Genomic DNA, 11,654 nt, shown 5'->3' with positions numbered 1-11,654 from the left:
AACCGTATGTTGTACTGTATGTTTGTGACTCTGTTTCGGGTTTCTGTATAGATTCATTTGCATTAGTTTTAGACCACACATTTCTGTGATATCATGGAATATTTGACTTTCCCTGTCTGCCTTACTTCACATACTATAAAAATCTCTAGCTTCAACCATGTTGCTGCAAATGGCAATATTTTATTCTTTTTTATGACTGAGGAATATTCCATTGTATATATATACGACACCACGTGTATCTATTCATCTGTGAAGGACATTTTATTGCTTCCACGCCTTTATGGCCACTCCTTCTAGAACCCCAATAGTAATATGCCTTCAGTGACAACATGCATTCCATTTTGGAAATGCTACAGTTGAAAACAAATTGTGCACGTAGAATAGTTTTCCATCCGGTTAGTTTTAGGAGAAATTCTGCTGGTCAAAGTGAGTACTTAAGACTGTTTGGACCAGTGGAAAACGTCCTGGTAACTCTCTAATTCCCCACACGTGATTGTAGTCAAGAGAGTTGATGAAAACGCGAGGGAATCTAGCAGTCAGCGTTTCCATAGAAGCAGATGGAGGCTGAAGTTGCCTAGTTAATAGAACCTGCAAACCAGAAAGTATTTTACATAATTGCTCAGCAATCGATTAGGGCAAGAGAAATGTTTTTTAGTTTGGAGTTTCTCGGATGGTGGTAATCCAATTTTGAATTATTTTCCAAGGGGACTGTGAAAAGTGGCCCTATTTTGAGCTTTATAGAGGGACCTCTGACCTCTGTCTCAGAGCTCCCGGCCAGGACTGGCCCCAGCCTGCAGGGGATTCGTGTCACCACGAGAGAGCGCCCCAACACCACAGGAGAGGACACAGTCAGCTTTGCACCATGAGGAAGGGAAACTAACCAAGTGTTTCCCGTAATATTTGTTTTTTAATTGAAGTGTCGTTGACTTACAACCTTATGTTAGTTTCTGGTATACAGCAAAGTGATTGAACTATCTACATTCTTTTCCATTACAGGTTGTTACAAGGTAGTAAACATTTCCCTGGGCTATCCAGTAAATGCTTGCTGTTTATCTATTTTATATATGAGTGGTTATCTAGTAATCCCAAATTACTAATTTATCCCTCCCTCCTTCCCCTTTTGTACCATAAATTTATGTTCTATGTCTGGGAGGCTGTTTCTCTTTTGTATATACATTCGTTTGTACTGTTTTTGTAGATTCCACAAGTAGTAGGTGATATCATATATTATTTGTCTTTTTCTGTCTGAGTGTCTTTATGGAGTATGATAATGCCTTGGTCCATCCACGTTGCTGCAAATGGCAATGTTTAATTCTTTTTTATGACTGAGGAATATTCCATTGTCCATATATACCACACCTCCTTTATCCATTCATTCATCTATGCCGACATTTCAGTTGCTTCCCTGTCTTTATGGCCACTCCTTCTTCAACCTCAGTACTAATATACCTTCAGTAACAAGATGCATCTCAATTGTTGAAATGCTGACGTGTGAGGAAAATGTGCACGAAGAATAATTCTCCCATCCAGTTAGTTTTAGGAGAAATTCTGCTGGGCAAAGTTCATACTTACTCTTGGGGCCAGGGCTAGCTGTGCTGATAACTCTCTAATGACCCACACGTGAATGTACTCTAGACAGTTGAAAACACGAGGGAATCTAGGCCTCAGGTTTTCCCTATGAGCAGAAGGAGATTGAAGTTACCTAGTTAACAGAGCCTGCAAATCAGAAAGAATTTTATATTAATTGCCCAGCAGTCGAGTAGGGCAAGAGAATTTTATTTTTAATTTGGAGCTTTCTGGGATGGTGGTAATCCAGTTTTGAATTATTTTCCAAGGGGACTGTGAAAAGTGGCCCTGATTTGAGTTGTAGAGAGGAACCTCTGACTACGTCTCAGGACGCCAAACCAGGACTGGCCCGAGACTGTAGGGGATTAGTGTCACCACGAGAGGGCGCTCCAAGACCACAGGAGCAGGCACAGCCAGCCTTGCAGCAGGAGGAAGGGAACCTAACCAAGGGTTGCCCATGTTCTTTCTTTGTTAAATGAAGTGTAGTTGCTGTACAATGTGGTGATAGTTACAGGTGTCAGCAGGTTACTTCACTTTTACATGCGTACATATATACCTCCATATTCTTTCACTTTTGATTCCTTTTCATTATAAGGTTATCGCAAGATATTGAATACAGGCCCCTGTGCTCTACAGTAAATCCTTCTTGTTTATCTATCTTATATATGGTAATAGCGTGTATCTGTGAAACGCAAACTCCTAATTTGTCCCTCCCTCCCTTTCCCCTTTGGTAACCATGTTGTATTGTGTTTGTGACTCTGTTTCGTTTTTCTGTATAGATTCATTTGCATTAGTTTTAGACCACACATTTCTGTGATATCATGGAATATTTGACTTTCCCTGTCTGCCTTCACATACTATAAAAATCTCCTGTTCCGTCTATGTTGGTGCAAATGGCAATATTTTATTCTTTTTTTGACTGAGGAATGTCCTGTTGTACATGTATTCCACACTATCGGTATCTATTCATCTGTGAAGGACATTTTAGTTGTTTCCATACCTTTATGGCCACCCCTTCTTGAACCCCAATAGTAATATGCCCTCAGTGACAAAATGCATCTCAATTTTGGAAATGCTAAAGTTGAAAACAAATTGTGCACGTAGAAAAGTTTTCCATCCAGTTAGTTTTAGGAGAAAATCTGCTGGTCAAAGTGAGTACTTAAGACTGTTGGGACCAGTGGAAAACGTCCTGGTAACTCTCTAATTCCCCACACATGATTGTAGTCAAGAGAGTTGATGAAAACGCGAGGGAATCTAGGCCTCAGTTTTTCCATAGGAGGAGATGGAGGCTGAAGTTGCCTAGTTAATAGAACCTGCAAACCAGAAAGAATTTTATCTTAATTGCCCAGCAGTCGATTAGCGCAAGAGAAATTTTTTTGTTTTAATTTGGAGCTTCCTTGGATGGTGGTAATCCAGTTTGAATTATTTTCCAAGGGGACCGTGAAAAGTGGCCCTATTTTGAGCTTTATAGAGGGACCTCTAACCTCTGTCTCAGAGCTCCGGGCCAGGACTGGCCCCAGCCTGCAGGGGATTTGTGTCACCACAAGAGTGTGCCCCAACACCACAGGAGAGGACACAGTCAGCTTTGCACCATGAGGAAGGGAAAGTAACCAAGTGTTTCCTGTAATATTTGTTTTTTAATTGAAGTGTCGTTGACTTACAACCTTATGTTAGTTTCTGGTATACAGCAAAGTGATTGAACTATCTACATTCTTTTCCATTACAGGTTGTTACAAGATAGTAAACATTTCCCTGAGCTATACATTAAATGCTTGCTGTTTATCTATTTTATATATGAGTGGTTATCTAGTAATCCCAAATTACTAATTTATCCCTCCCTCCTTCCCCTTTTGTACCATAAATTTATGTTCTATGTCTGGGAGGCTGTTTCTCTTTTTTATATACATTCGTTTGTGCAGTTTTTGTAGATTCCACAAGTAGGTGATATCATATATTTGTCTTTTTCTGTCTGAGTGTCTTTATGGAGTATGATAATGCCTTGGTCCATCCACGTTGCTGCAAATGGCAATGTTTAATTCTTTTTTATGACTGAGGAATATTCCATTGTCCATATATACCACACCTCCTTTATCCATTCATTCATCTATGCAGACATTTCAGTTGCTTCCCTGCCTTTCTGGCTACTCCTTCTTCCATCCCAGTACTAATATACCTTCAGTAACAAGATGCATCCCAATTGTAGAAATACTGACGTGTGAGGAAAATGTGCACGAAGAATAACTCTCCCATCCAGTTAGTTTTAGGAGAAATTCTGCTGGGCAAGGTTCATACTTACTCTTGGGGCCAGGGCTAGCTGTCCTGATAACTCTCTAATGACCCACAAGTGAATGTACTCTAGACAGTTGAAAACGCGAGGGAATCTAGGCCTCAGGTTTTCCCTATGAGCAGAAGGAGATTGAAGTTACCTAGTTAACAGAACCTGCAAATCAGAAAGAATTTTATCTTAATTGCCCAGCAGTCGATTAGAGCAAGAGAAATTTTTTTGTTTTAATCTGGAGCTTCCTCGGATGGTGGTAATCCAGTTTTGAATTATTTTCCAAGGGGACCGTGAAAAGTGGCCCTATTTTGAGATTTAGAGAGGGACCTCTGACCTCGTCTCAGGGCGCCAAACCATGACAGGCCCGAGACTGCAGGGGATTCGTGTCACCACGAGAGGGCGCTCCAACACCACAGGAGCAGGCACAGCCAGCCTTGCAGCAGGAGGAAGGGAACCTAACCAAGGGTTGCCCCGTGTTCTTTCTTTGTTAAGTGAAGTGTAGTTGCTGTACAATGTGGTGATAGTTACAGGTGTCAGCAGGTTACTTCACTTTTACATGCGTACATATATACCTCTATATTCTTTCACTTTTGATTCCTTTTCATTATAAGGTTATCGCAAGATATTGAATACAGGCCACTGTGCTCTACAGTAAATCCTTCTTGATTATCTATTTTATATATGATAATAGCGTGTATCTGTGAAACCCAAACTCCTCCTTTGTCCTACCTCCCTTTTCCCTTTGTTAACCATATGTTGTATGTTTGTGACTCTGTTTCATTTTTCTGTATAGATTCATTTGCATTAGTTTTAGACCACACATTTCTGTGATATCATGGAATATTTGACTTTCCCTGTCTGCCTTACTTCACGTACTATAAAAATCTCTAGTTCCATCCATGTTGCTGCAAATGGCAATATTTTTTTCTTTTTTATGACTGAGGAATATTCCATTGTATATATATACGACACCATCTGTACCTATTCATCTATGAAGGACATTTTAGTTGCTTCCATACCTTTATGGCCACTCCTTCTTAAACCCCAATAGTAATATGCCCTCAGTGACAACATGCATCCCAATTTTAGAAATGCAATAGTTGAAAACAAAAAGGGCATGTACAGAAACTTCCTATGCATTTAGTTTTAGGAGAAATTCTACTCTTTAGAGTGAGTCCTTAGGACTCTTGGGAGCAGTGCTAGCCCTTCTGGTAACTCTCTAATTCCCCACACGTGAATGTAGTCAAGAGCGCTGATGAAAACGCGAGGGAATCTAGCAGTCAGCGTTTCCATAGAAGCAGATGGAGGCTGAAGTTGCCTAGTTAATAGAACCTGCAAATCTGAAAGAATTTTACATAATTGCCCAGCAATCCATTAGGGCAAGAGAAATTGTTTTTAGTTTGGAGTTTCCTGGGATGGTGGTAATCCAATTTTGAATTGTTTTCCAAGGGGACTGTAAAGTGTAGCTCTATTCTGAGCTTTATAGAGGGATCTCTGACCTCTGTCTCAGAGCTCTAGGCCAGGACTGACCCCAGCCTGCAGGGGATTCGTGTTACCACGAGAGTGCGCTCCAACACCACAGGAGAGGACACAGTCAGCTTTGCACCATGAGGAAGCGAAACTAACCAGGTGTTTCCTGTAATATTTGTTTTTTAATTGAAGTGTCATTGACTTACAACATTATGTTAGTTTCTGGTATACAGCAAAGTGATTCAACAATTTACATTCTTTTCCATTACAGGTTGTTACAAGATAGTAAACATTTCCCTGGGCTATCCAGTAAATCCTTGCTGTTTATCTATTTTATATATGAGTGGTTATCTAGTAATCCCCAATTACTAATTTATCCCTCCCTCCTTCCCCTTTTGTACCATAAATTTATGTTCTATGTCTGGGAGGCTGTTTCTCTTTTGTATATACATTCGTTTGTACTGTTTTTGTAGATTCCACAAGTAGGTGATATCATACATAAGTTGTCTTTTTCTGTCTGAGTGTCTTTATGGAGTATGATAATGTCTTGGTCCATCCATGTTGTTGCAAATGGCAATGTTTCATTCTTTTTTATGACTGAGGAATATTGCATTGTACATATATTCCACACCTCCTTTATCCATTCATTCATCTATGCAGACATTTCAGTTGCTTCCCTGCCTTTCTGGCTACTCCTTCTTCAACCCCAGCACTAATATACGTTCAGTAACAAGATGCATCCCAATTTTAGAAATGCTGACGTGTGAGGAAAGTGTGCACGTAGAATAACTCTCCCATCCAGTTAGTTTTAGGAGAAATTCTGCTGGGCAAAGTTCTTACTTTGTCTTGGGGCCAGTGCTAGCTGTCCTGATAACTCCCTAATGACCCACAGGTGAATGTAGTCAAGAGAGTTGATGAAAACACGAGGGAATCTAGGCCTCAGCTTTTCCATGTGAGCAGATGGAGACTGAAGTTAGCTAGTTAACAGAACCTGCTAATGAGAAAGAATTTTATCTTAATTGCGCAGCAGTCGATTAGCGCAAGAGAATTTTTTTTTTACGTTGGAGCTTTCTGGGATGGTTGTAATCCAGTTTTGAATTATTTTCCAAGGGGACCGTGAAAAGTGGCCCTATTTTGAGTTTTAGAGAGGGACCTCTGTCCTCCTCTCAGGGCGCCAAAGCAGGACTGGCCGGAGACTGCAGGCGATTAGTTTTACCACTAGAGGGCGCTCCAACACCACAGGAGCAGGCACAGCCAGCCTTGCTCCAGGTGGAAGGGAAACAGTGTTGCCTGTAATGTTGTATTCATTTATTTTTTCCTACTCGGTCAACAAGTTTATTGTTGTCTTTATCTGAAAAATCTTCACAGAAGTTGTGGTTTTGTTTATGAACTCTCAGCAGCCCTTTACTGACCTCTAAGGAAGCTTGCCTTCTTTTGAGCTACCGTATCTTTCTTCTGGGCAAGTAACATTTTTGGACGCTTCCACCTCCTTTCTTTAACTTCTTTCTCAGGCTTCTTCTCATTCACCGGATTCTCTCGTATCGCAACATGAGCTTTCTTATCCATCTCCTCCATCATGTCTGTAGTCGTGTTGTTCTTTATGTATTGAGAGAATTGTTTTCTGTAAGCGTCTTCGTCTCCTTCAATCAGTTAACACATATAATTGCAACGTTCTGCCCCACGATGTGCTTTTGGTGTACGTCAGCCCTGAATTCTTTGCTTTCTGAATCATAACCAGGGAACTCTTTGGTACTGTGAGGGATAGACCAGCCTCCATTTACAGGTCCCCCAAAACTTTATCCCCAGTACTAGTCCTGGGAAGCCCTGCATCCAAGTAACAAGTGAAGGCACCGGGTTGACCATCAATGTTTTCCACATTGTATTCATCTCCAGCCACCTGGACTTGTCCTTCATAAATTCTGTCCATACCCAACCTATTAAGGAGCCTGCGGGCCAGCAGCAGGCCAGTACAATATGGTGCCGCATAATTTGTCCGGCCAACCTTCGCGCCATACGTTGGGAGCTCATGAGCATAAGCTGCACAAACTATCATATCTCCTTGTATACGGGCATAAGCCATCTGACAAATGATATCTCTATTGGTTACACGTACTATCGTTCTGTATTTGCGTGTGTTGTACTTATTTTTATCTTGGATTATCAATTGTTTCCAAGCATAGTAGTCAGTTTTGCCCTCTTGCCGTCTTCTAAATTTCACTTGGTATCTCTTGAAGTGGGCCTTGTTCTTGACAACTTTAACAAACTCCATCCCGTGGAACAGAGGCCCTAGCTGCCACGGAGCTGCAGAACCATCACGGCCTGGGTTGGGGGAGGGGAGAGCGTCTGTAATCTTGTAAATGACTCACCCCTGAGTAAAGTTGAGTAATTGAGAGCAAGTGGAAATAATCTCAACAAACAATGGCATTACCCGCCACCTAGCAGAGTAGAAAAGTTTGGATATCTTAGGAAAGCACTGAGAAATACAAGTTTTAAGGACTGCATTGTTCTCTTAGAGGGCAAAAAAAACCCTTCTTAATTGTTAAAACCCAGTGATTACCAGCAGAGTAAAGCAAGTTCACAAGGTCAGGTGGCGGTTTGGAAATCAAGGTGGTCACATGTTTAAGATCTTCAGCAGGGCTTCAATACCTCTTCAGCCAGCTTTTTGTGTAATTGATTCTGGTAAGTGGTTCAATGCTTTACTAAGGGAACTGATGTTTTCAATGCTACTGGATAGAATGTATATTTAAAGGCAGGGCAAGCAATTAGCTTCTTAGTTTGGAAGGAGGAAGGGGGAGAAAGAAAACACCAGCTAAGGAAGTGTCCCTTCTTCCCTCCACTAGTTCATAGCTGTATCAAATAGTGCATTGTGGTACCTTGAGATTAACCCCACAGGTCTGAGTCTGGGGCAGAGAAAGGAATAGGTTTATGCTCCTTGCGTGGTTTTCCACAGAAAATCTCACTGTGTTATCGCTCGTTCTTAAAAGAATGCCTAAAAACTGTAAGTATGCAAAGAATATTTGGCAAATGAATGTGCTGAGTCACTTAAAACTGAATTCCTTTCACCTGTTGGCTCTGTGATACCCAGAACAATCTCAGGGCAGGTGAGTGAGATCTCATTAGATTTTCACACAGTGGAAAACATGTTCTCTGTGGTAAATAGCAGTGAAAATAGTGGGCATTCTTGACCCTGATTGAAATTTAGACACTAGTGTTATTTGTATTACAGCCTCTAATATTTGCTCATTGAGATCCTGAATTTTTGGGCTATCTATCAATATTTTATAGAACTATCACTTCATATTTAATTGCATGTTAAAGTGAATAGTTATTCAATTTTGTCAAATGTCCTTTTAGCATATTGGGGATGATCATGTGATTTTTTTCTTCTTAGCTCTGTTAAGATCATAAATTTTATTAATGATTTCCTAATTTTGGCCATCTTTGCATTGCTAGAATAAACCCCACTTGGTCAAGATTTTTTTTTTTAATATGCTGCTAAGTATCATACTATTGTTAAACCACTCTCTCCTAGAACATCAAAAAATCTGTTGCTAATCTGCTTTTCTTTCCCTTCTAAGTTAATGTGATCTATTGCTCAGATGTGCAAATAATTATTTTCCCCTTGAAAAAACCCCAATAAACTAGTAGTGCTCCTAGAGTGTGTCTTATGGATGACTCTTTTTGGCCAATTTCCTAGCTATATTCTTGGCCCTTCAATTTCAAATTCTTTCTTTCAGGAAAGTTTATTAGATTATGATTTTTATGACTTTTTGTGTGTGTGTGTGGTACGCAGCCCTCTCACCGCTGTGGCCTCTCCCGTTGCGGAGCACAGGCTCCGGACGCGCAGGCTCAGCGGCCATGGCTCACGGGCCCAGCTGCTCCGCGGCATGTGGGATCTTCCCGGACCGGGGCACGAACCCATGTCCCCTGCATGCATCGGCAGGCGGATTCTCAACCACTGCACCACCAGGGAAGCCCAGGATTTTTTTTCTTCTTTCTGATATCAGTTTCACTTACTCTATTTTCTGTGCCTCTATTCATTCTCGTGCTTCCTATAGTTTACGTGGCATTTTGTAAAATGTCTTTTTTAAAGTTTCTAGTCCTTTTCTGACCCTTGTCATCTCCTGTTTATGTCATTTTCCCCCCACCCATCTCCTTTCTGAGATTTCCTAATTTTTATTTGTTTGCTCATAACTATTATTTTATTTGTGATTTAGAATAAGAAATATGTATTTGGTTGAGCCCATCTGCTTGTATTCTAGGGTTCACTGGGGTACACCTAGTTATACCGAAAATGTCTGTAGGTATTTTTACTTGCTGTGTTTGCTGGTTGTTTTTTTTTTTTTAGGGGGGGTGGTGTTTTAATTTTTTAAAAAATTTTATTATTATTATTTTGCGGTACGCGGGCCTCTCACTGTTGTGTCCTCTCCCATTGCGGAGCACAGGCTCCGGAAACGCAGGCTCAGCGGCCATGGCTCACCGGCCTAGCCGCTCCTCGGCATGTGGGATCTTCCGGGACCGGGGCATGAACCCACGTACCCTGCATCGGCAGGCGGACTCCCAACCACTGCGCCACCAGGGAAGCCCCTTTTTTTTTTAATTTTAATTTTTTAACATCTTTATTGGAGTATAATTGCTTTACAATGGCGTGTTAGTTTCTGCTTTATAACAAAGTGAATCAGTTATACATATACATATGTTCCCATATCTCTTCCCTCTTGCTTCTCCCTCCCTTGGTGTTTGGTTTTTAATGAAGGAATTAGGAAGATTCAAAAACAAGTCATCCTTATTTTTAAAAATATTTTTAATTGTTAAAATGTATTTTATTGAAGTATAGTTGATTTACAATATTGTATTAATTTATTCTGTATAGCAAAGTGATTGAGTTATGCATTCTTTTTCAGATTCTTTTCCATGATGGTTTCTCACAGGATATTGAATATAGTTCCCTGTGCTATCCAGTAGGATCCTGTTGTTTCTCCATCCTATATATGATAATTTGCATCTGCTAATCTCCCAGTCCATCCCTTCCCCACCCCCTCCCCCTTGGCAACCACAAGTCTGTTCTCTATGTCTGTGAGTCTGTTTCTGTTTCGTAGATAAGTTCACTTGTGTCATATTTTAGATTCCACATATACATGATATCATGTGATATCTGTCTTTCTCTGTCTGACTTACTTCACTTAGTATGATCATCTCTAGGTCCATCCATGTTGCTGTAAATGGCATTAAAAAACAAGTCATGGGCTTCCCTGATGGCGCCGTGGTTGGGAGTCCGCCTGCCAGTGCAGGGGACATGGGTTCGTTCTCCTGTCCGGGAAGATCCCACATGCCGCGGAGCGGCTGGGCCCGTGAGCCATGGCCGCTGAGCCTGCGCATCTGGAGCCTGGGCTCCGCAGCGGGAGAGGCCACAACAGTGAGGGGCGCGCGTACCGCAAAAAAAACCAAAGAAAAACAAGTCATTCTTACCTCTCTTTAAATGTATTCATAATTCCTCGAAAATATATTCATGATTTCCATTCACTCATTCGTTTATTCATCAAATACTCATGCACCTACCGAATGCACAGTCATTCATACAGGCATATATGATTTGATCGACAAATGTGTATGGAATGCTCACAAGATCTAGGCAGGAGCTTGGAGCATATAGCAGATGCCGCCTATGTGTTGCAGAGCAAAACAATTACTCATGTTTTCTCATCAAATCAGAGACCCAGGAAGAGGAATATAAACAGTTGGCATGTGGAACTCTCCCTCCATTCCGCTCTTTCTAGAGCTTTTCTCACAGTGCATTTTGAACATCTGGGTCTTGAGTCAGCCAGTTATATCCGATCATATGGCACCCCCACGTCCATCCAATTTGCATTTGCCCCCGTGTTCCGTTGCAAGGTCTGGACGAAGAAAAGTCTACTGAATCAGGAAACTTTATTTAATTAATCAACTGTTAATTGGGGAAATAAGGCTTTGCATTTTGCTCTGAACCAGGATTTCTCAACCTCAGCACAATTTGACGTTCGGGGCTGGCTCATCCGCAGATGGGGGAGGGGGGCTGTCCTGGGCATTGTGGGATGTTGAGCAACATCCCTGGTTTCCACCCACTAGACACCAATAGCACCCCTCGCCCGTCCTCTAAATGGTCCCAACCAAAAATGTCTCATGACATTGAACTTGTCTCCTGGTGGGGGGAGGATGTGTATTAATTCTCTCCTTTTTTTCTGTGATTTTGATGCTTTGACATGTTGGGGTCTTGCTGACCCTGGAGGGACTGCCCATGTCAGGACTAGCTAATTCCTAGAGATAGCAAACAACCTGCCTTTGTGCATGCCTTTTGTATGCA

At 41.4% G+C, this 11,654-nt stretch overlaps 1 pseudogene; it reads right to left on the bottom strand.

The window, feature by feature from the left end:
* Nucleotides 1-6,244: 6,244 nt before the first annotated feature.
* LOC111181015 (large ribosomal subunit protein uL18 pseudogene) lies at nucleotides 6,245-7,583 on the bottom strand (annotated as a pseudogene).
* Nucleotides 7,584-11,654: the final 4,071 nt, after the last annotated feature.

The sequence above is a fragment of the Delphinapterus leucas genome, chromosome 20 (genome assembly GCF_059928025.1).
Source record: "Delphinapterus leucas isolate spDelLeu-1000000601 "Yukka" chromosome 20, BTC_Dleu_Yukka2, whole genome shotgun sequence".
NCBI classification, from domain to species: domain Eukaryota; kingdom Metazoa; phylum Chordata; class Mammalia; order Artiodactyla; family Monodontidae; genus Delphinapterus; species Delphinapterus leucas.
This window is presented reverse-complemented; position numbering and strand designations above follow the sequence as displayed.